Source organism: Zootoca vivipara, chromosome 7 (genome assembly GCF_965207765.1).
Source record: "Zootoca vivipara chromosome 7, rZooViv2.hap1.1, whole genome shotgun sequence".
NCBI lineage: Eukaryota > Metazoa > Chordata > Lepidosauria > Squamata > Lacertidae > Zootoca > Zootoca vivipara.
In genome coordinates, this window is record NC_142590.1 from 33,406,584 (window position 1) to 33,429,961 (window position 23,378).

Sequence of the window (23,378 nt, forward strand, 5' to 3'; positions counted from 1 at the left end):
AATTAAATAAAAAGAACCCTGGTTACTTGTGGAGCTGTTTGTGCGTGTTCTATCATGCAGTGTTCACATAATGGAAGTGTGTGGGAGACCTGTGAGCGCTTCAGTTTTAATTGTAGGAAGCATGTATTGGAGAGAATACATGCAATGCCTCTAGGGAATAAATTTGACAAAAAGAAATAAAAAGCAGAGGAGAAGATCAAAATTGGTGGGGATTTCTGTACCCTCCAACATTCTGCCGATCAAAATCGGGACTCAGATCTTTCGCTACCACGCTCCTGGGAGAGCCAGCTGGGGGCCTGGGGCCCCACCCCAGCCCCTTGTCTCCATTACTGGCAGCAGCTCCCTCAGCGAGCACCACAGCGGCACCTCCAGCTCCTCCTCTTCCTCTTCCCCATCCTCACCATCCTCACCTTCATTGGCTTTTTTTCTCCTCCTTTAGCAGGGGTGGGGTCAGGAGGAGGAGGAGTAGCCTTTGGGCCTGGCCTGCAGCAGTTCCCCCTCCTCGGGCTCCAGCTCGGTCTTTTAGTGCCAACCTCACATGGGAGCCAGCTGACTCATGGAAGAGCTCAGCACCGAAAATGGGACATCCAATCCGAAGCCAGGGTAGCTTCTGTCATTCCAGGGTGTCCCAGTCAAATCGGGACTGTTGACGGGAATGGATTTCAAACTGGTGGCAGGAGGCAGAAATGGAACTGTTGACGTCCCCTGTTATATTATGGGCATTATCCCAGAGGGTCGCTAATTATACTAGCACAACTGCCATCTCCGGAGCAAAACAGCCATGAGAGCTGCACTTGCTGAATGAAGAGTAGCAATTGACCGGCAACTTGACTTAGTGGTTTCAAGTATGGGCAAACACGAGTTCTCCTGCAACCGGAGTGCTTGCTGAGGTTATTTACTGATGGCTTTGCAGTCCTTATGGGGGGAGAAAACCCCCATGTATTTACAAAACTGAGTATGAAGATGTATATGTATTTTCAGGAAGAATTTTAAAGAGAGTGGTTAGCAATTACAAATTGTTGTGGGAAGTGAAAAAGAGGGGGGAATGCACAGGTACAAAAACGGAGTCCTTAGATGGCTTATGCCACCCTTTGTATAACCGTAAGAATCACACATGCTTCATTAAGCTAGGTAGACCAACAGAAGAGGTGCATTAAAAGTGAAAAAGCTTCTTGCGTGTCAAAGCAAGAGCCATCTGCTTGAGCTCTGTGGGCGGGGTGGAGGGGAAAATAGTAAATTGTGTAAGGGAAGCCGTTGGAGCAGTAACCATGTCAAGAATAAATTGAGCAAAGTTCCTTGTCATTTATAAACTGGGCTTCTAAAAAACAACAACACCCAACTGTTGCTCGGGAGGGAACAGTATTGTTTGTTTGCTTGTTCCTATATTATGTATTTTTGTGCTTTTATAATGTAAACTGCCCTGGTATCCTTGGATGAATGGCAATATAGAAAAGAAAGAAAGAAAGAAAGAAAACTAAACTGGTTTTCCAAGCTATTTTGGGAAGTTGTTTGCATCCACTTGAGCCGAGAGCCTCAAAATGCCCTTGAAATTTATGCAAATTGTGTGTGGTTTGCGTAAAACAAATATGCTGTGATAATAAATCTCATGCTTTCTGATGTTCCTGTTACTTCTAAGCCCTCAGCAATTCCAAGGATAGTTCCCCTGTCCAAAAACATGTAGAATTCTATTAATGGGACAATCCAAATGTTGCACCAAAAACATTAGGATTCTCTTATCTGTATAAATTATGCAAGTTCAGAATTTGCATGGTTTATCTTATTTTTCAGAACTTATTCTACAATTTTGACTGCGGTGCATAACTTATTCTGGTTTTTCTAGTTGCAGAACAGACAAGGAGCTGCTCATGGCACTGAAGCCCTACCCCAGTTCCTGGGAATCTTGTTCAGCCACCTCTGTTTACACACTTCCAAGCATATCTTATCTTCACAGCTATCAGGGCTAGGGTTTTGTTTCAGTTTTAAATGCAAGTTGAGATTCATCAGCCTGCAGTGTGGTGCAGCAGTCGAGTGTCAAATCAGAAACCAAGCAGATCCAGCTTTCAAATTCCATAAAGCCATAAACCTCACTGGGTGACCTTCAACAAATCACTCTCTCTCTCTCAGCCTAACCTGCCTTGCAGGGTTATTGTGAATATAAGGTTGTGGGGAACCATGTACCCTTTCCTAAACTCCTTGGAGGAAAGGCAGGGTAGAAAAGAAGCAAAAACGAAAACACTTCTTCTGCACTCCTGCAGAATTGTGGAGTGCATAGCAGCCCTGCATAATATACCCTCTATCCCCATAGGCTAAAGGCATCTGCTTTGAGTTTCGAGGATGGGGAAGAAAAGTCATCTGGTGTTCACATCCTGTGCTTCATTTCCAAAATTAGAGTGGAAGTTGCCCCTTCAGCAAATCTCAGGTATGATGCCTAACTGTGGTTGATTTGTGGTAGCAAAAGGGCTCTGGCTGTGAATTTTTATGATATGCCATTCTGCTGTATTATGATTGATTGATTGATTGATTGATTGATTTTAGCATCTTTATGGCTACCTGCCATTTAGGGTTTGTGGGTTTGTGGTTTTTTTTGTTTGTTGCTGTTTTGCTGTTTTTGTTTTTTTGTTTCACCACTGAATTCGTGGTGAAACAGTTGCTATATTTTAGAAATAAAACAAACACAAATCAGTTCAGCTTGTGGGCAAACCCATTCTCATCAGTGTCGTTGCTCTGTGTCACCAAAGCGACTTGGCTCGTTCCTAGTGGCCCTTGGCACTTTTGGCATTGCAGATTGGTGGAATTGCAGGCTTATTTACAGGCATCAGAAAGATGCAATGATGCTGAGCAAGAGGATACCTTTCCTTCCGGGTTGTGTTATCCTGTTGTGTGCTAAAGGCACTCAGTCAGGAACCTGGGAAGCTTTTAGGTGGACCATAGTTGGTAGTATGTTCTTATTAAACCGGATCAGTTCATACCATCCTAGACATTCAATGTATGAAAAGAGCACTAGACCTCCAGCTCTACTGTGGCCTCCTAAAAACAAAAGCATGTCAACATACTTATTCACTAGCAATGTGTCAATTATGGGATGGGTTTCAACGGGTAGGAGAGGATATATTAATTGCAACTCATCCCTCCAGGCTCCCACTTGTGTGGGTTGAACAGAGTTTCAAAATTCCATCCTTGTTGGCAGCAGAATTAAAAGGCATTAGGCTGTAAAGCCTTGCTTTGAGCAAGTCCAGCTAATGAAGTAAGCTGGTTACCCCCCCCCTTTTTTTACCCCACTTAACAAAGAATCAGGCAACTGCTTGTGAAGTAAGTTTAAAAATAAGATTTACTTACTTTATAATTATGCATTGGTTCACAACAATGGCAGCAGTAAAAACTACGCAGGCAAAATACTTATATTTACAGTATAACCAGCTTCAATCAGGGGCCTAAAACTGGAGCAGGCAGAGGCATGTCTGTATCCAATGCTGGTCAAAGGAAGAGAGAGGGGAACAGGAAGTACTATATGATCCTTCCGTTCTAGGAGAGGAGGGGAAATGACATCACCCAGAGCCCTCTCTACCAGTTGTATTTCTGTGGTCTGACCAGCTGCCTATCAGCAATACAGCTCTGTGGACTTAGCCCCTTCTCATGCTAACTAGCAAGACACAACATAGCGCACACAGATACAACCCAGCCATCTCCCACTTTTGTGGACTGTTCAACAAAGAGTTAAAAATAGAAACTAGAACATCAAGCTTCCCAAACCTTAATCACCATGGCCAAGAGAATCTGGTCCATCATATTATATTCTTCAGGGCTTTTGTGAATCAGGCTAATTCAAGGGTGAGGAAACTATGGCTTGAACCTTTAAGCCTTGCTTCATGCCCCCATTAAACTGTGCCCCCAAACCACTATTTGCCCCAAGAGGGAATGTCACGTTGGCAGAGGAGCCGATAATGCAAACCAGTTTAGTAACAGCAGTGACTGAACAAGGCAGATACTGCAAATCCCTTGCCAATGTTTCTCTTTCCCATTTTCATTGTGAGCCAAATTCATTCTGACTTCACGCCTGTTCTGTTTCCAGAAGCATTTGAGCAAGCAATTGCTGCATTGCTAGATACCTATAAAAAGCATGAAGCATATTTTAGATTTGTAGATCAAACACTGGCATGAGAGTCTTCAGAAGTGTCTTGTACTGTACAAAGGTGAACAAGAGTTCATATTCATTCTCTCACTCACTCACACACACACACATCTGTATGCTGCTATGCAGATGTTAATAAGAAGGCTCCATTTCTTAGAATCATAGAACCATAGTATTGTAGAGTCAGAAGGAATCCTGGGGCTCATCTAGTCCAACCCCCTGCAATTCAGGAATATGCAGCTGTCCCAAACGGGGATCAAACCTGCAACCTGTTCTTTTTTCTGGAGGGATGCAGGGGTCCACATACCCCTAAACATTTTGTGAATCTAAGTTTGGCCTCATTGAGGGGCAATATTTTAATATGAGTAGGAAAATGAGAGTACCCCTAAACATTTTCTAAGGGGAAAAAGCAATGTCTGCAACCTTGGTATTCTCAGACAATTTACCAGAGAAATGGGCAGTGGGTGTGGAAGGGCTAAAAAGAAATTGGATGTCCCAAGTGGGCTGTTGATGACACTATCCATTCTGGCCAACAGGAACTTGCTATCTTTTTTCCTTCATTGATCTTAGATCTCCACAGTCAGTAAACTGCAGGCCTGTCATTTTGCAGAAGGGAATTTTTCAACTACGGTAGTGTGGGTTTTCCCCGAGAGCAGTGTGCAGTAGTGGAAGCAGCAGCAACAGCTCCCTTCTTCATGAGGCCTGGAGGCATGGAAACCCTCTTTTGTTCTGTGAGAAATTAGGCTTTTGGGGGGGGGGAGAGAGAAGCTGCCAGAAGAAAATCAGGTCTGAGGAAATGTATATGAGGTTTTTGTGCTATTTGGGCAACCCCTTTCTTTGGTTATGTCCTGGCTTGCCTAATGAATCGAGCTAGCAATTAGAAATGAACTATTTGATTAACAGAAAAGTAGTGGGTTAAACCACAGAGCCTAGGGCTTGCCGATCAGAAGGTCGGCGGTTCGAATCCCCGCGACGGGGTGAGCTCCCGTTGCTCGGTTCCAGCTCCTGCCAACCTAGCAGTTCGAAAGCATGTCAAAGTGCAAGTAGATAAATAGGTACCACTCCGGCGGGAAGGTAAACGGTGTTTCCGTGTGCTGCTCTGGTTTCGCCAGAAGCGACTTTGTCATGCTGGCCACATGACCTGGAAGTTGTACGCCGGCTCCCTCCGCCAATAACGCGAGATGAGCGCCGCAACCCCAGAGTCGGTCATGACTGGACCTAATGGTCAGGGGTCCCTTTACCTTTACCTAGTATTAAACATACAAGATGCAAAGGTGCAAGTTGGTTTTGAAGCAAGATGCGTTTCTGAAAGCTCACTCTTGAAGTCTTGACGTATTAGACACCTACAGAGTCCAAAGGAGCTGTTATTTATTTTCTTTGGTGAGGACAATGAGTTCTGTCTGTTTCTCTTCCTGTTTTATGGGTTATTTCTCCCCACCTACCTGCAAAAAAACCCTTCCTTACTGATGCAATTGCTACCAACCCAATTTCTTCCACGCCATGAGTTCTCAACTATATCCCGTATTGCAGTCAATGTACTGCATCCTTCCTGTTGTTGACTCTACAGCTTTGCCCCAACCGCACAGTTTCCCTCTTCAGACACGTCACGGCAGCGTAAAAGCCTTGTGCTCCACTCCTATATAAACATGTCCATACAAAAGAGGAAAGAATGGAAATTTTCTGCAGGGTCCCGGAGAGGAAATTAAATACAGCCCACCCCGTCCTCCAATGTTGGGGCTTGTTCTATTTTTTATTTTTTTAGTGTCTAGGTTGCAATATCATTCTTTTTCAAATTCAACCAATACAAAATATTTTCAACAGCACCGTTATCATTATTATTATTATTATTATTTACATCTCAGCCTCAGTGGTTATTTTTTTTAAAAAAAGTAAAGTTACACTATGCCATGCTATTGTTTGTTTGTTTGTTCTTATATCTATTGTTTGTTTGTTTGTTTCTTATATCTTTTCCTCCAAGCAGCTCAAATTGGTGTACACAGCTCTCACTCTCCCCATTTTACCACCCCAACCACCCTGTGAGGTAGGATAGCAGGGGCTGGCCCAAAGTCACCCAGCAAGTAAGCTTCAAGGCTCAGTGAGGATTCAAACCCTGATCTCCCGGGTCCGAACCCAGCACTCTAACCAGTACACTGCACTGTCCAGTTACCACACCACTGGTTATTAGCATTTGTATCTTTCCCGCAGTGTCCTAGGCATGGAAGCAGCCCAATCCCTGCCCAACAGCCCTGCGGTTCACAAGAAACAGAAGTCAGGAAAACATAGGAATTTATTACACTTTCTCCGTCATTCTCACATTGCCCACAGTAACCCTGGCTCATGCGAAATCCTGAAATCAATAACTGTAGCTTGATGGTAAATAAATAATCTGCAACTCACTTGTTGCTGGACATTTCCAGCAGCTATGACCTCACTGGATTTCCAAGGAATAAGCATCGTCATGGCATAGCTTGAATAAAATGCCCCAAGGATATTTTGTTTGTTTGGCAATGCACAGGAGCTGCTGCCAGGAGCTTCGCTGCCCAGGAAGGAAGCCTTGCTAGAGGGGGAATGCTGCTTTTACTCTGAGGGAATCTTGAGCAATGGGGAGCTATCAGGGCGAGAACGAGTTGGACCCCTCTTAGAACATAATTGGCTGTGCACAGGGTAAGAAGTAGAAAGCGAAGGGGTAATTAAAGGGTGTGCATATCAGGTCACTCCAGAATGCTGTGGGGTTTTTTTGGCAGGTGCATTTTGCACAATGTAATTGATGCAATAATAGTGCATCAGCAGTAGGTATATGCTGGACTGTCCACACATCCTTTCTCTTCATAATTTGTTCTGCGATGCTTCCACAATGTTACTGCATTGTTGCTGTCTTGGAAGTGCAGTCTTGAACTAGAGCACTATGTCCTCCTAGTGGCACAGCAGTAACTAGCATAGCTCGCAAAGCTAAGCAGGGTCCGGTATGGTTTCACGGCATGGTTTCAAATTGGATGGGGAACCGCATGTTGAGATGCCTGCAATGCATGGGGTCAGATTAGATGATCCTCCGGGTCCCTTCCAACTCTACAATACTACCATTCTATGAAAAGCAGGGCAAAAAGTTTCAAAACAAAACAAAACCCCAAGCCAGAACATGTGTGGTAACAAAAAGTTACGGAATTTCAGTGAGAAGTTACGGGATATGCCCTGACTGGAACTGAAGCCCTGTGACTGCTCCAAAACAGTTTCAGATGCAAACAGCATTGAAACTGGGATTGCATTTGACTGGCCTGATACCATCATGAGCACATATAATCAGGAATAAAAAAAAAATGTCTGCAGAGGCCCTAGAATTTCAGCAAGAAGCTATGGAACAAGTGCTGATTGGAAATGAAGCAGTATCTTGAAACTTTAGCAGGCTCAAACGGTGTTGAAAGTGGGGTTGCCTATAGTCATCATGAGCATAAATAATCATGCATGTGCATTATAAAGGTTACGTGGATAGGCGCTAAGGTTTATGACAGGGGGGTTGGGGTGAGCAACTGAGGCCAACAGGCTAGACCCAAGCCCCCAGACAGATATTATCCTGCTCTCTGCAGCCTGGCGGATTGACTGAACCAGAAAGATCTTGCAGCAATAATTGCTGTAATATTCTGGAAGAGAAACCAGCTCTCAAGCATTACAAATGCCTATTAAAATAAAGAGACATCTGGCAACTGCAGAGTCTTGGTTTCTATCAGGGGGAGCACAATGGAGCTGGAGCGGCTGCTTCCTTCTCCTCGCTGGGCTTGCATGCGGACTCTTGGCCAAGCGTAGCGAGTGGATCACACAGCTGGGAAAATGCAACCCTCTCCGCTTGTTTGGCTGCTCCTGAGCCATGTGGCTGAACATGAGAGCATGGGCAGTTGGCCAGCTGCTTTCCTCAAAGTCTGGGTCAAGGCAGTCCACCGGGGAGGCTTGTTTACGCCATGAACTGCCGTCGCTTGCAAAGCTCTGCTCCGTGCAGAGTGCTGGAGAGCGACCTGTCCAGGGCGCTCCGCAGTATAATTTCTGCCGCTTGTTTGTTTACCATCTGCGCTGCTTATTAGGGAGGACCACCACACTGAGCTTGGCGACTAAGCCCTGTGGTCAGCATGCACACAAGAATCTGCAGAGCTAGGGGTGGAAAAGGTCACGGCATATGAGGGGCTGGGAGTGGCCCTGCAAGGCTGATCCGGCCATCGGGGTCATTACTAGGAAATGGAATCCAAAGTGTTTGACCCATTTAGGCCTGCACACTTTGCTCTGTGCTCCCTTAACTGAGCGGCGTCTCAACAGGCCAGTTGTATCGTGTTGCTTCAGTGGCTGTGGTGTAAACAAAGGCTTGTGCTGCGGCAATTAAAGCAGCATTTTTGTGCAAGGCAACTCAGATCCTACAACTCGACCCCTCGGTCACTGGATACTTCCCCTTACTAGTCACTTAGCTTTGCAAGTATAATGCTATCTTACTTTTATCCCCCTAGAAACTCAAGGCAAGGTTCCAAAGGGCCATAGTTCAGGGACAGAGCAGCTATTTTGCATGCAAAAAGGTCCCAAGTTCAATCCTCACCATCTCCCAATAGGGCTGGGGAGGACTCCTGCCTCAAACCAGCCACTGCCAGTCTGACAGTACTGAGCACTGCTCTGACTTGGTGAAAGGCATTTCCCTGTGTTCCCCCATTTTATCCACACAAGAACCCCGTGAAATAGGTCAGGCTGAGTGTGTCTGGCCCAGCAAGTTACATACATAGCTGAGTGGTGATGAACGGTGTCGTGTCTATTGAAAGAGCAAGGCAAAAGAATGTGTTAACCTTGTTTTGGTCTGCACACCGCCGCAATATCTGTGAATGTTGAAATAAGATGCTGAAATAAGTTTTGAAATGAGATCCACCTGCCAGGATGGCAGGGATTCTGCACATGAATTGGGAGTGGGAGAGACATCTTGTCCTTCAGATCAGGCAGTGAAATGCTTTGGGCTGACTGAACTTCCTCTCTCTGGTCGTTCCCATTAGAGTGCATTGGAGACGTGAAAAATCGAACTGGCTGGAATTTGTCATTCTGTGGAATTCTCAGAAGGATGAATCCTTCGAGTTGGGAGAGGTTTGGCCCAGTGCTAAAACATAGGGAGAGCTGTCTCTTCCCACCAGTGCTGGGACCCCCCAAATTGGGGGGGGGGGAAAGCCAGATGGACAACAGGGCAAAGCTTCTGCACCTTTAATGGTTATCCAGAAGGGATTTCAGCAGGTGTGTGTCGTCTTCATTCACACGGCCGTCCTAAATCTGCACCTTTAATGTAGCAGAATATAAGACAAGAGCTACCAGGGTGGATGCGGATAATTTTACTGACAAAATGTTTGACAGCAGCACATACGCAGGGCCATCGCATAAGCGGCGTTAAGGCTGCAATCCTAACTCCACTTACCTGGCATTAAGTCCCACTGAATTCAGTAGCAGTTGAATTTTGAGTAGGCATGTTTAGGATTGCAACCCAAGTGCATCTTTGCGTAGATGCAAGGTAAATGCCATATCTAATTCGGTTCCTATGGAAGGTTGGTGAGGAGCTTAAACTGACAGCTTTCGACAGAATGAAGCTTGCATAAGTGCTTGCAGTATTTTGGCCTCTGCGATCTGCACCGCTTTGCAACCTCCAATTGCCATTGAAGCCTTTGCTTATACAGTAATTGGCCTCTGCAGAAAGAGAGAGGGGAGAAACCACAGCAGATACTCGGAAAAGGTTGCTCAGGAACTTAATGAGGCAAGAGCAAGACTGACTTGGCAGAAGCAGAGTCTCTGCTTTTCCTGGAAGGGAGTGACGGTACAAAGCTGATGCAAACCTGCACTTCCTGGTACGTTTTTCAAGGACAAAAAACGGTTGGGTATTTTGGTTGTGCCGATCAGGCAGGGGGGGGGGGGGAGGAAAGAAAGTTAAACTATAACAGGCAGTTAGTTATTGCCACTTCCTTAATTCCTTTGGCACCCAAAGTGTTCGCCGTTAAAAAGAAAGGAACTAAAAATGGCAGTGTTGTTTGTGGATAGTGGAGGACAAAATATCACTGCAATCTGGGGTGGAGCCTGGATTCTATGATTTTATTCCAAGTTGTAGCTTGCAAGGTTTTCCTTCTTCTTTTTTAAGCAAAATGTTTATTCATGATCCTGAAAGGTCATCTAGTACAGTGTTTCAAGTAGAACTCTTGGCCCATTGAACAATATCCTTTTACATCCCACAAGTTGCAGGCATTGGGGACAAGGCATTCCTCTTGTGCTGCTTGCTGGTCCACCCTTTTTAGCTGCTGAAGCCTTGGGAGGAAAGTAACACAGTTTTGCACAAAGGCTGATAGAATATCCCCGTCCTCTGCCATTTGATATTTCCCCCCTGTGGTGATCTTGACACAAAATGTTTCTCATGAACTGCAGCCACCTACCAGCGTGTTTTGAAAAGGGCTGGATGCTGCTTGTCCGTGTCAGCCCCCACGTCCAGCTAGATTATCAAGGCAAACAAAACAACATGGGAAACTGCTCCTCAAAAGGCATGCTGGGATGGGAAAAGGAGGCAAGAGCATTTTTTATTTATTTTTTGCCTGTGTGGAATGAGGACATCTTTGAGTCGCGTTGCTCACTCCTGCCAAAGCAACTTCCTGATGTCTGGATGAAGCTTTAAAGTTTTCAGAAGAGAAACGGCAGGGAAACCTAGAGAGATACTGTAAAGTGCAGCAAGGCCCAAAGTATGTTTGCTCAGGTGTAAGTTCCTGCTGAGCTCAACAAGACTTCCTCCCGGGTTGGTGTGCATAGGATTAAAGCGTTGATTTTTTGCAAAGTGCTTTATTATCCTGCTTGTGTTTTTCCTCCTCCTAATAGCCTCCTACATTAGGTAAAATTGTTGCTCTCATTTCACAGATGGGAACTGAAATGGAAAATCACTTGTTCAAGACTCCCAGTATGCTACTGTGAACCCCATCCCTCTAAACCTATGTCCTGGGCAATGTATGTAGCCAAGTGAAAATGGGAGCTGGGCTCCCTGCACCTTTGGTAGTTGTGTAGAAGAGGGGATTTCACCAGCTGCAATTCCCTCTTTTGTGCTGCCCTGCCCTCTTTTTCAGCTCCCCACCCTAGTCGAGGACTGGGATCTCTGGCTCAAGTGAGACCTCCTAGGGCTGATTCCCCTTCCACCGCCCCATGAGGTGTGTTAGGATGTTGCTGAAGGGCTGGAAGCTGTGCCTTTAAGATCACACCCACGTCATACATTTAAAGCACATGGCTTTCTCCAGAGGAACCCCCCCCCCCCAGGAGCTATAGTTTGCCTCTCAGAGCTACCACAACCAACACTCTCAACATAATACAGTTCCCAGGATTATATGCATTCTATGTATGTAAACTAACCGTTTTAAGACAGAATTTCACCTGAACTGGCCTCTACCAAGAAACAGAATAGGAGTCCTCCAAGCATCCCTTTTAACATTATGATTATTTGTGCTTATGATCTTCTTTCAATATTGTTTGTGCCTGCAGACGTTTTGGGGTGATCATATGACTTCATTTCCAATCAGTGCTGCATACCCTGTAACTTCCTTCTGAAATCCCATAACTTTTCTTGCCACAATGTTCTGAGTCTGAGGGGTTTTTGCTTTTTCCATCCTACATTTATTGTGCTGCAGCTCCTCCAAACAGCAAAAACATGGTAGGATTGGGAAAGCATTGCAGAACAACTGATGAAGCAGAATACCAGTAAATTCGCTACTAATGCACTATTGTTGTGACAAGAACAGCTGCAGAGTACACCCAAATAAAACACAAGCATGGCTTCTACTTTGGAGATAAGACACATTTTCCTTTTTCTGTGTCTCTCTGTGTGGGGGAGAGACAGAGAAAGATAGAGAGACCCTGCAGCTGCTCGTTTGGGTGGGGGGAGATTGCTAGAAGCCATATTCACCTTTCTGCCCCCAACTCATGTCCAAGGCTTAACTTAAGCCAGGACTGCTTGCCAGAGGATTTGTTTTCATGAGCTCTGGCAAGGAGCACTAGTTAAATGAAACCCATATACTCGAGGTTTGCAGCTTCACAACAGCCAGAAATGTTGCCCCTGTTGCTTCCTCTGCCTACTGTGAAAGCCTGCTACACCTGTTGAATTTTTGCCTGTTGTGTCATGCATCTCTGAAAAGCACAAGAATTCTAAAGTTGGCAATTCTAGTGGATGACACCAGTGCTGCTCAGGCCCCCCCTCCCCAGCCTTAGCTGCTGCCTCCCTCTTATCACTGCTACTGAATACAGCGTCAAAAATGTCTGATCTTTGGGGTCAGATTACCTATGGCAGCAGATGTTTTGCGGGGATTTGAGCCAAGTGCCTGGCCTGGGAACACCAATGCTATAGTAGTGTGGTGGAACTAAGGAGGTCTGGACTGGATCCAGCTAATGGAATGGAGATTTGCTAGGAAGCTATTCAAATTGACCAAAAGCTGGAATAGGCTCTAGAGTGTGATCAATAAATAGTTATAGGGCTGCAAGTCAATCTACTAAAATTCTTTCAGTCAAATAAAACATCCCTCCACCCCGATTAATTGTGGCTTCCCCAGCCAGACAAATTCCCAGCTCTTCATGGCCTCGACCCCTGGGCCCAGTAGGAAACACAGGTGTTTAGGCTGTGGTCCAGCAGGGTAAAGCCCCTCCACGTGGGGACAAGTGGGTTTGGGCAAGGCGAAAGGATCCTCTGGCATGAACTCAACTACCTTGCTGTCAAAGCCACAGAGGCATGGGAATAGCATGCTGGGCCCATCAAGGATCCAGGCTTCCTTCTCTCTGATGATGGAGATAGGTTTCCTAGTGGAAAAAGGGAGAGGGCCTTTTCTGGGGTGGCCTCATTGCCTTGGGACTTCCTGCCGATGGCTCTGTGGTGGTCTCCCATGCTTCAAGCCTTTTGGAAGGCCCTAAAGACATACCTCTTCCATGTGATTTATTGTATTTTACAGCCTGGGCTGGGTTGTAGCCTATCACTGAGGCTTATTATTGTGTGAACATGGGTTGCTATAATGAAACAATTGGGTGGGGGCGGGGTAGTAATTGCACCTTATTCCTAGATCCCTCACTTTGGGGAAGCCTGTAAAAGCTTATTTTTTGTCAAAGGGGGGGACCCTTCTCATTTTAAATGAGGATTATTGGTTTTTCTGCAGATGCACAATTAGTGGGAAATTAATCAATCAATTGGTGATTTACTGACTAAGATTTATTTAATTGAACCATAATGATGGCAACCCAGCAAAGTTTATCTTAATTGCCTAGCATCCAAGCAGCACCATTTTACAGTTTAAAAAGGCAGTGGAAGAACAAGAGAAAGCCAGAAAGTAAAAGTCCCCACCTACAGGGAACATATTCCCAAAGTGTAAATCTGTTATTGAGCTTTTGGAGGGGGAGAGATGTTAGGAAACCTCTATTCCCCCCCCCCCAGAGATATAGTCCTGGTAAGTTATTTAGCAGCCAATCCCTTTTTCCAGGGAACTCTTGAGAACTGTCGCTCTTTGAAGGAAACGCTCGGTACCCTTAACAAACCAAAGCTCCCAGGAAGCCATGCTTAAAGGGGTATGATGCTGCTATAAATATACAGTGCAGATGGGCCATGAAATCAAACTAATCATGCAACAATTCATATGGAAACATTAGAGCAATATAACTTCTACTCCTTCTGTGTTGAGTCATATGGAACAATGGTTTTGATTTGGTTTTCAGATTATTGCAGAAAAACAATGCCTTCGTAGAGCTGAAGTGGAAGCAACACTATGAGAAGAGAGCAGTCAAGGCAATGGGGACCAGAGGACCTCTGACATTGCTGTGACATCACAGCAGATCAGGTAATGCCAGCATGAAGGAAGTGGCCTGTCCTTCTCCTGTCTCTTGCCCTGGCATGGAAGTAAACATCATCACCTGCTAACTGCTGCTGAAAAATAAATTGTTGAAGGAAGGGCTACGGGGGTCAGCTGAAAAGTTGGCACCCCTGCAAGGAAGGTGTGATTTCCAAAGACATCACAGATTGTGGAAGGGATTGCAAAAATAAAGTGATCCCTGGAGGAGGATGGGGATACATAGGAAAGACAGACCCTTGTACTGATTTAAATAAAGATGTGGATGAGCAGATGGCATAAGTCATCTGGCCAAAAAATCTATAAGGGCATGGAGGTTGCATATTCTTGTTCTCAGAGCAAACATGTTTATATTTTATCCCTTGGCTGGTCAGACAGTTGAGCTTACTAAGTGCTCAGCGCTCTGCAGCTGGGTAAGAGTCAGTCAAGTGTGCAAAGGGCAAGGGCTGAGGCTGGGGCAGGGAGGGCTGGTGCCTGTGGAACAAACAGCACAATCTCTGTATACATGTCTACTCAGAAATAAGTCAACAGAGCTCACTCACAGGACTGCTGCCTAAAGAAACTTGCAAAGCATTCAAACGAGCCAATAAGATAGCTAAATTATTGGGATAGGGTGGGGACATTTTTTTAAAAAAAAGGCCCAGTGTGTTTTTAAAGGGCTTCCTCCCTACAGGATAGAAAACCAGTGGTGGATTTACAAACAGCTTCAACGTTTTCCCAAACGACAGGAAGACATTGTGTAGTTGCAACATTCCGGTCCTAACACCAAGGAGCAGTGTTTGGCACTATTGCAAATTTAATCGCTGCACGGTTCTGCCCTCTCTGCTGTTGCCCGTACACACTTCACTTCTAGATAATAGAATTCAAGTGCAACCAATTTCTGAAAAGCATATCACGGGACAAATAACACAATCAACACTGAAAGGTAAAAAAACACACAGAAACTCAAACCTAAGAGCAATAATAAATATGTGATTTTTCAGAGCATAAAGATAAACACTCTGCGGTGCAGCTCCATTTTTTGTCAGAGTGGCAACCTTGGGTACTTAAACTGTTTGTGCACCAATCTTTCACACATGAAGATCCTGCAAAATAAAATGTTACAAACAAACGAAAAGCTAAAATGGGCCATCATGATATTATTGAAGCAAAACATTTGCAGTGCTTCCCCTACATCTCTAGTGCCATCTTGTGGCTATTTATGTTTTTCATTCTCAAACTAATAATTCTTGTCTTGAACATTGCCAAATAAACTGCCAACCCAGGTTTTTGTCTTTTACATATGTTCCTGGTTCTTTCCATATTGATCTGTTGAAACATTATGCTAATTACTGCACGCACACACACACACCCCTACCTAGTTACTTAGGTTTCCCCCAGATTTGTCCCTAATGGACACTTCATTCTAGGGAAGGGATTTGCAACATCAATAGGAGAAATCCCGTTCCAAACACTGGCCAATATTAAAATGATCTGCTGGATGGATAGAGTTAGGAACAGCAGCCCTGCCTTGTTGACAGGGAGGCTGCTCCTCTCACAGAGCACACAGACACCGTGGGAAATACAGCCAGCCTAGATCAACCACAGGCGATGTTGTGAAGCTCTGAAATGTGCATTCTGCAGGAGCAGGTGAGATTAACTGGAATCTGCTGAATTATGGCCTGAATAGGTCCCAGAATCAATCCACACCAACCTAGAGAAGGTATAAATTATTGATTCATCCCCTAGTGGAATCAGTTGTGGAGATTGCAAAAGAAACTTGCTTGGGGTTAAAAATTAAGGTAGGTCTCCCAAAATCACCTACTCCTGCTCCAGCTGCTCCAGGGCTTTAGAAATGCCTCTTTGCACCCAGTCCAGCCCCATTTAGGATTGCACTGCAAGGTACAACAAATAAATAAACTGAGCAAAGAGATGGATGAGAAAAACGGTGCCACCAGCCACTCCAAAAGGAGATGTAACTCATCATACACCTTTTAACCTGTATGATATATGTGTTTCCAGATGCCTATTTTGTCACATTCATACTTTATACCATGATGTGTGTGTTGGGAGGAGTGGGCATCTGAAGGTGACAGGCTCATCTCAGCCCTCCCTTTGAACACCCCCCTTCCAATGTGCTTTGCAGCACTCAGAAGTTTAAGCAGATGGACCCTGGTGTAGTGGTTAGAGTGTTGGACTAGAACCTGGGAGGCCAGGGTTCAAACCCCCACTCAGCCATGAAGGTCGCTGGGTGACCTTGGGCCAGTCACAGTCTCTCACCCAGCCTAGTAGCCTACATCACATGGTGGTTGTCAGTTTGGTACAGCCAAGATTTATGTTAGGGGGGCAAGCTTTACGTTGGGGGGGTGAACCTCAGTTAAGTATTTTTATTGATGATTGGGGGGGGGCAGTTGCCTCCCTCCCCCCTGGTTGTGAGGATGAAAAATGAAGAGGAGAACCATATATACATTGAGCGCCTTAGAAAAAAAGGGAGGAAATTAATGCTATAGCGGTGGTGGTGGTGGTGATGGTGATGATGATGATAGTCTAAGAGCGCACTAATCAGAATGTCTAGACAAAAACAGAACAGCCATAAGAACTGTGGCTTCCATCTAGCTACAAATAAGCCCAGTGCCGCCTAGTGTTTAAATTAAATAATGGCACTTTTCTCATATCTCTCATCAGAAATAAAGAGTCTCTGGAACTATTTCAGGTTAAGAGATTCTGTTTCAGCCAAGAAGCTCATTTGGCCCTCCTAGTTTGTAACCTTCTTTAATGATAAAACCAAAATCTCCTAACTCTCACCATCCTCCTCCTCCTCCTCCTCCTCCTCCTCCTCCTCCTCCTCTTCTTCATATTATTATTATATTAATAATAATAATAGTAATAATACCGGTAATAATATTAACAACAACCCACCCATGTGGCTGGGTTCCCACAACCACTCTGGGCAGCTTACAGCATATACACAGAACAATATATATATATATATATATATATATATATATATATATATATATATATATATATAATAACAAAACATCAAACATTAAAAATATCCCGACAATGAGCTTTAACTGTTAGAATTTTTCTGCAAATCACGCAGTGAAATATGAAATCTACATAGATTTGGGTGGTGCTGCTGGTGGGTGGATCTCTACACGTTAGAGGTTTGTTGATAAGACTGATGATATTAGGAATATAACTATTGCAGGTGTAATTTTTCTTTGCTTTATAGCAGGGATGGGGATCCCGTGTCGCCACCCCCCCATTGCTCTGGACCTGCAACTTCTATCAGTCTCGTCCAGCATGGCCTGTGGTCAAGGATGATATGCATTGTAGTCTAGTACCTCAGGTTGTCCACCCCTGCTTTTAAGAATTTAAAGAAGGCTGATAATGAGTTAATGTAGAGCTATTTCTCGTTGGGTTGATAAACAGCTTTTGGTGTGAAATTCCCAAGAGGAGGCAAAATGGGTGGAAGAAGTTGAATCACCACAGGTGTTGACAGGAAACCCTCAAGTCGCTAGAGTGACGCTTTGTATTTTCAAAACAAAGAGAAAGTTCCAGAAGAAAGAAAGTAGAAACCTGAGGGAAATTTCACTTTAATGAAGGCACGCCTTGCCACATTGACAAGAGGAAACAACCTGCTTCAGGTGGTAATGGGGAAGGAGGCACACTGGAATAGCTATAGAAGTATAGCTGAAGGCAGGAGGAATTGAAATCTGAATAGTGCAGGGAAACTTTGTGAAGTGTTGGTTCTGGGGGACTGCTTAGATTCGACTTCAGGCAGCAAAATAACTTGGGCTGGCATTGCATCAGTTTTATGACAAAAGAGGAGAGAGTGCAATTGTGTGCTTTCAGGCTTTCCATAGGCATCTGATTGGCCATTGTGAGAATAGGATGTTAGACTAGATGAGCCACTGGCCTGCTCTAGCAGGGTTTCCCCCAAGTTCTCGTGTTTATCTTATATAATTATTTATGTTTTAGTATGACGTGAGCCATCTTGGAAGAATTAATTCTCAGGTTTCAGCATGTCAGAACACCAGTCTCTCAGTCTGTCCCCCAAATCATTCTGAAACTTTGGTGCTCGTGTTACAGAATAAGGATGGAACTTAACATCTCTGATTTTTTCCTCCTTCTTCTTGTCCATATGTGTTAGGAATGGGGAACACTTTTCAAGAATTCTCTTGTATCAAGTATTTTCAATACTTCATCAAACCATTCCTCCATGGAAGGTGTCTTGAGCCAAGGTCTTGAGCCACCATGAAATCAGTAGAATGCAATGCTCTGGTCAAATTTCAAAGGAGCCATTCCAGTGTCTGGCACAATGTGTCCTACTTCTCACTGCACCATAAAGCCTCCATTATAAGAGAATGAGGGAGGCGTTCATGGTGAATGAACCTCTTTTTCTAGAAAAATGTGAAGAGTTCTGCTATCCTCTGAAGTAACCACTATTATAAATACATTTGGCAATCTTGACAAGGAAAGAGAGCATCTTAGATCTGCAGAAGTATAAAAATTAGAAGATGCAAAGAATTAGGCTATAGGACACACACACATTCTCGGATGGAGTCTGAAGCATAATCAAGCAAATAACAGAAGCAAACTTTTAAAATGCATTTGTAATTTCAATGAGACATTACAGGCAGCAGTTGAAAGTAGCTCTTTAAAAAGCTGACGTACTGGAAATTTAACAATGAGATGGGACAGATGCTTAACACGTGGGGGATTCTGAACATGCTAAAATTAACTTGTGAAGCCAAGGGCTTAGAAAAATGTAAGAGTGTTTTATTCCATACTCAGAATAAGAGAGATGCTGAGGTAATTTGGTTGTCTCCTCTGAAGTTCTAATGGACCCCTGTGCTAGAAAAGGGGCAGGGCAGAAATGGTCACATGATTACAGTCGGTCACAGGCCATAAAAGGGGTGAGAGCTGAACTGAGAACTGAGTGAGACATACCCAGGCTAAAAGATTGCTGGACCTTGCCTGAGAGCTGAACCTGGGCTGGCAGATTGAGTTTTGTGGACATGGATCCAGGTCCAAGGCTAGCATTTTGCTGCCTGGCCTTGGCTCTCTCTCTCTCTTCCTTCTTTTTCAAAATGGTAGTAACAGTCATACAGGCTTGTTGCGAGTGCAACACAGTAAAGTCTGTGAAATACTTGGCACGTCATTAGGGTTATAGAAATGATAAGATCCGCCCACCATGCTCTTGCATCCTTATCTGCAGCACGCAGGGCTGATACTGCCTGGCAGGGTGGGAGCTGCTCCAGGGTGGAGATGTCAGATGCATGTGCAATGTCTCAGTCCAATGACAGACATCAGGCGCAGTCTTGGAGAAGTTGCTTGCTTTGCAAGTTTTTTTTTTTTGGGGGGGGGGGACTGCAGAACAATGAATGAAGAAGGAAACAATGTGTGGACAGTCAAGTCCGCACATATAAATCTGCCGCTAACGCAATATCATTGTATGTGCAACACCTACCAAAAGAATAAAATAAAAATGGCAGCCTCTCTGCTTCCCACCCTGTTGCTCCACCAGTTCCTTTGCTGAGTTTCCTTGTCTTGGCACCTTGGGAAACTAAACTCAAGGTGCCTGCAGTTGTGCTGGTGTGTGTTTTTGGCTTTGCGAGAGCCAGTGTGGTGTAGTGGTTAAGAGCAGTAGTCTTGTAATCGTGTCTACGCTCCTCCACATGCAGCTGCTGGGTGACCTTGGGCTAGTCCAGGGGTCAGCAAACTTTTTCAGCAGGGGGCCGGTTCACTGTCCCTCAGACCTTGTGGGGGGGCAGACTATATTTTTTTGGGGGGGGGGATGAATGAATTCCTCTGTCCCACAAATAACCCAGAGATACATTTTAAATAAAAGGACACATTCTACTCATGTAAAAACATGCTGATTCCCGGACCGTCCGCGGGCCGGATTGAGAAGGCGATTGGGCCGCATCTGGCCCCCGGGCCTTAGTTTGGGAACCCCTGGGCTAGTCACTTCTTTGAAGTCTCTCAGCCCCACTCAACTCACAGAGTGTTTGTTGTGGGGGAGGAAGGGAAAGGAGATTGTTGGCTGCTTTGAGACTCCTTCGGGTAGTGATAAAGCGGGATATCAAATCCAAACTCCTCCTCTTCTTCTTCTTCTTCTTCTTCTTCTTCTTCTTCTTCTTCTTCTTCTTCTTCTTCTTCTTCTTCTTCTTCTTCTTCTTCTTCTTATTGCATCCAGTGGGTGTGCATATGTTATAATTACTAGAATCCCACCAGATGTGGCAGGTAGAAAAGTTACCCTCTCCTCCTTCCCTGCTGTAGCCTGGAGAAAAAATCCCTCAGGAGGGGGCTCCTCTGTGTTGTATATTCTAGGGTTCACGTATAGAATGAGCTTAAGGCTTTCTGCTGTATTTTATCAGCCTATCTACCCATGTTCCACTTTGAATCTCTCACTTACTCACATGCAAACACTTTATAGGGATTTGGTGGCAACCTCTGTTTTGCATACATGATGTTCTTCTGCCATGGCTAGTTTTGCCTTCCATCTTGTCAGCTCATTTGGCTGCTGTCCTGCAGATGGGCAGCTGCCAGCTCTGATAACAAAGAAAAAGAAAAACCTGGCAACCATGCAAAAATATTACTGGTTTGACTTGATTTTCTTTTTAACATAATGCTTGGCTAATTGCTTCATACCTTTTTAAGTGTTCCATGACTCAGAGATATGAAGTGCTTGCCTCGCAAAGCCAAAAAGGGGTCTGCTGTGCAGAGCATTAAACATTTTTACTCTAAATGCAAAAGTCCCTAGGGGGCCAAATGGCACCACCATTCTTCTATAGATATAATCAAGTGTTTGAATCCCCGTTTCAATAGCCTGCCTTATGAGAGTCACTGCCCCTTTTTTCATGAGCATTGCATTGTTTTGTTCTTTCCCCCAAAGCAAATAATAAAGACAAGAAGCATATCTTAAAAGCTTTCAGTGGGAAAAAAAAATAATGTAAAAGAAAAGGAATGTGGATAATTTGAAAGGAGAATGAGAGAAATTAACCAAGAAAGTACAGTACAATATAGTGTCATTAATAATTTTTACATGTACTGTATTAATAAATCTGACATCAGGAACCAAAAGACAGAGAAACCAGTAGGAGAACACTTCAATCTCCCAGGACATTCTATACAAGATCTCAAAGCAGCTGTTTTATTACAGAGAAATTTCAGGAACAGACTGGAAAGAGAAGTTGCTGAATTGGAACTAATTACCAGGCTTAAAACCATGGAGCCACCTGGGATGAATAGAGACATTGGATTCTTATCTCATTATGTATGATCAAGCTTTCTTTAGCACCTCAGCCCTTTTTTCCCCCCAGGACTAATTGCAGCCATCAGCAGCCGTTAACAGCCATCCACAGGTTTACCACTCCCATCAGCCCATCACCCATCCCCACCCACCCCTGTATATATATATAAGGGCCTGACACTTCCGTTTGACAGTGTATCTGAAGAAGTGTGCATGCACACGGAAGCTCATACCAAAATAAAAACTTAGTTGGTCTTTAAGGTGCTACTGAAGGAATTTTTTTATTTTGCTTCGACTCAGACCAACACGGCTACCTACCTGTTACTTGTATTAATTGTATCACTTATGTACTCATATACTCTATTGCATACTCAATTGTACTGCTTTACGTTCTAGAAATGGAAGTCCTATGAAGAGGCCTGCTGGGATCAGTCCTAAAGCCCACCTCATACAGCATTCAGCTTCCCACAATGACTGGCCAGATGCTTCACAGAAGGAGGCTGCAAGGAGGGCCTGAAGGCAGGGACCCTACTAGGTACTTTGTCTCTTTCTTGCACACACACCTACCTCCATCTCCTTTAGGGTGGTCATGTTTCATACTTTACAGAGAATTATAATCCACTTTTTGAAGGGCTGTCAGAGGAAACGCCTCTCTTTGAAGGTGTCCTCTGCTGAAAGAGCTATCCAGTCCCAAGCTCTGATTAAAGAAAAGGACTCTCAGAAGGGGAAATGGGGTCTGAAACCTACCTGTCAGCAGCCAGCATTTGGACAGTAGACAGAGCAAGCACACAGGTCACTGTCTTCCCCACTAGGGTGAGATGTGTTTCTATGCAAATGATAGCAATTGCAGTCGTACCTTGGATCCCAAATGCCTTGTGAGTTGAACGTTTTGGCTCCCGAACGCCGCAAACCCGGAAGTGAGTATTCCGGTTTGTGAACGATCTTTGGAACCCGAACGTCCGACGCGACTTACGTGACTTCCAATTGGCTACATGAGCTTCCTGCAGCCATTTGGAAACTGTGCCTTGGTTTCCAAACATTTTGGAAGTTGAACGGACTTCCGGAACAGATTCCGTTTGACTTCTGAGATACGACTGTATTTCTAAATCTGTATCTGTGCATATAAATAAGCTTGTGCAATTGCATGCAGGTCTGTGTCTTATCTTTTTTTGTGATGGTGCGTGTATGGGCCCCTAATCTCCTTTTTACACACACACACACACACACACACACACACACACACACACACCACATCCCGCTACTACACAAATGTCTGGGCAAATTAAGATGCTCCCTGCCTTAAGACAATAGCCCTTTCCTGCTATTCCTCTCCAGCAACTGATCTTCAGTTGGTCTGCTGCCCCTGAACATGTGTTGGGCATTGTGGAGCGAGATCGGTCTCTAAATGAAGAGAGTGTGCTCTGATAAATGGAGAAAGAAAGTCCGGCCTGCAAAATAGGTTTTGGGTGTGACCAAGAGATCAAATGGAGAGGTTTCTCTTAAATCATGTACAATGCAGATGGCAAAGCACAGGATGTGTCCACCAGTTTCTCTTATAGTACACTGCCGCGGTGCCACAAGGATGGCTCCAAGGGAATCATTTTTTGGTTTGTTTGTTTTTTCCCTTCAGAAGTAACCTGGTGATCTAGTTGGACAGGTGTTTTTAGCTGGAAAGCATGTAATTTGCTGTTCAGCCAAACACAGCAAGTCTTGCCTGTGACTCAACAGCATCATTTGTGTCTAATCATGTATGGAATCATTTTCTGTTCAGGCAAAAGTTCTTCTCTAGTTTTGTATAATTTGGGGGCTCAGTTAGCCACATGGCAAATGACTCCCCACTCTCCGTTTAAATCTGGATTTCCCCTATCCCTTGCTGAGATTATTTTGTTTCCTTGGTTTTAGAAGGTGGGGTAATTTGATCTCTCCCGCAAATCCAGATGGGTTGTAATTCGGGTAGTACTGTAATGGTTGAAATCTTCCTATACTTTAAAGAACTATCAGCTGCACTGTCCCCATCTGATAATACAGGCTCTTATCTGCAAAAGTACATGCTGCAATGATTTAGCTAGTTTTGACACCATGGGACATTCTTCTTTAACCAGGCTTGGAATGTTCAATTTCGGTTTCAATATTCTCAATGAATGGACAGATACAAAAGAGG

At 44.4% G+C, this 23,378-nt stretch overlaps 1 long non-coding RNA gene across 2 annotated transcripts; it reads left to right on the top strand.

Annotated features, from left to right (window-relative positions):
* Positions 1 to 2,304: 2,304 nt before the first annotated feature.
* On the top strand, positions 2,305 to 22,365 carry LOC148685030 (uncharacterized). Of its 2 annotated transcripts, none has more exons than XR_015951016.1 (3): positions 2,305 to 2,419; positions 13,844 to 13,965; positions 21,614 to 22,365. It is a non-coding gene; the product is annotated as an uncharacterized LOC148685030 (long non-coding RNA). The 2 variants fall into 2 exon arrangements; XR_015951015.1 differs by lacking the exon at positions 2,305 to 2,419 and adding an exon at positions 9,822 to 9,975 and having other exon boundaries at positions 21,614 to 22,361.
* Positions 22,366 to 23,378: the final 1,013 nt, after the last annotated feature.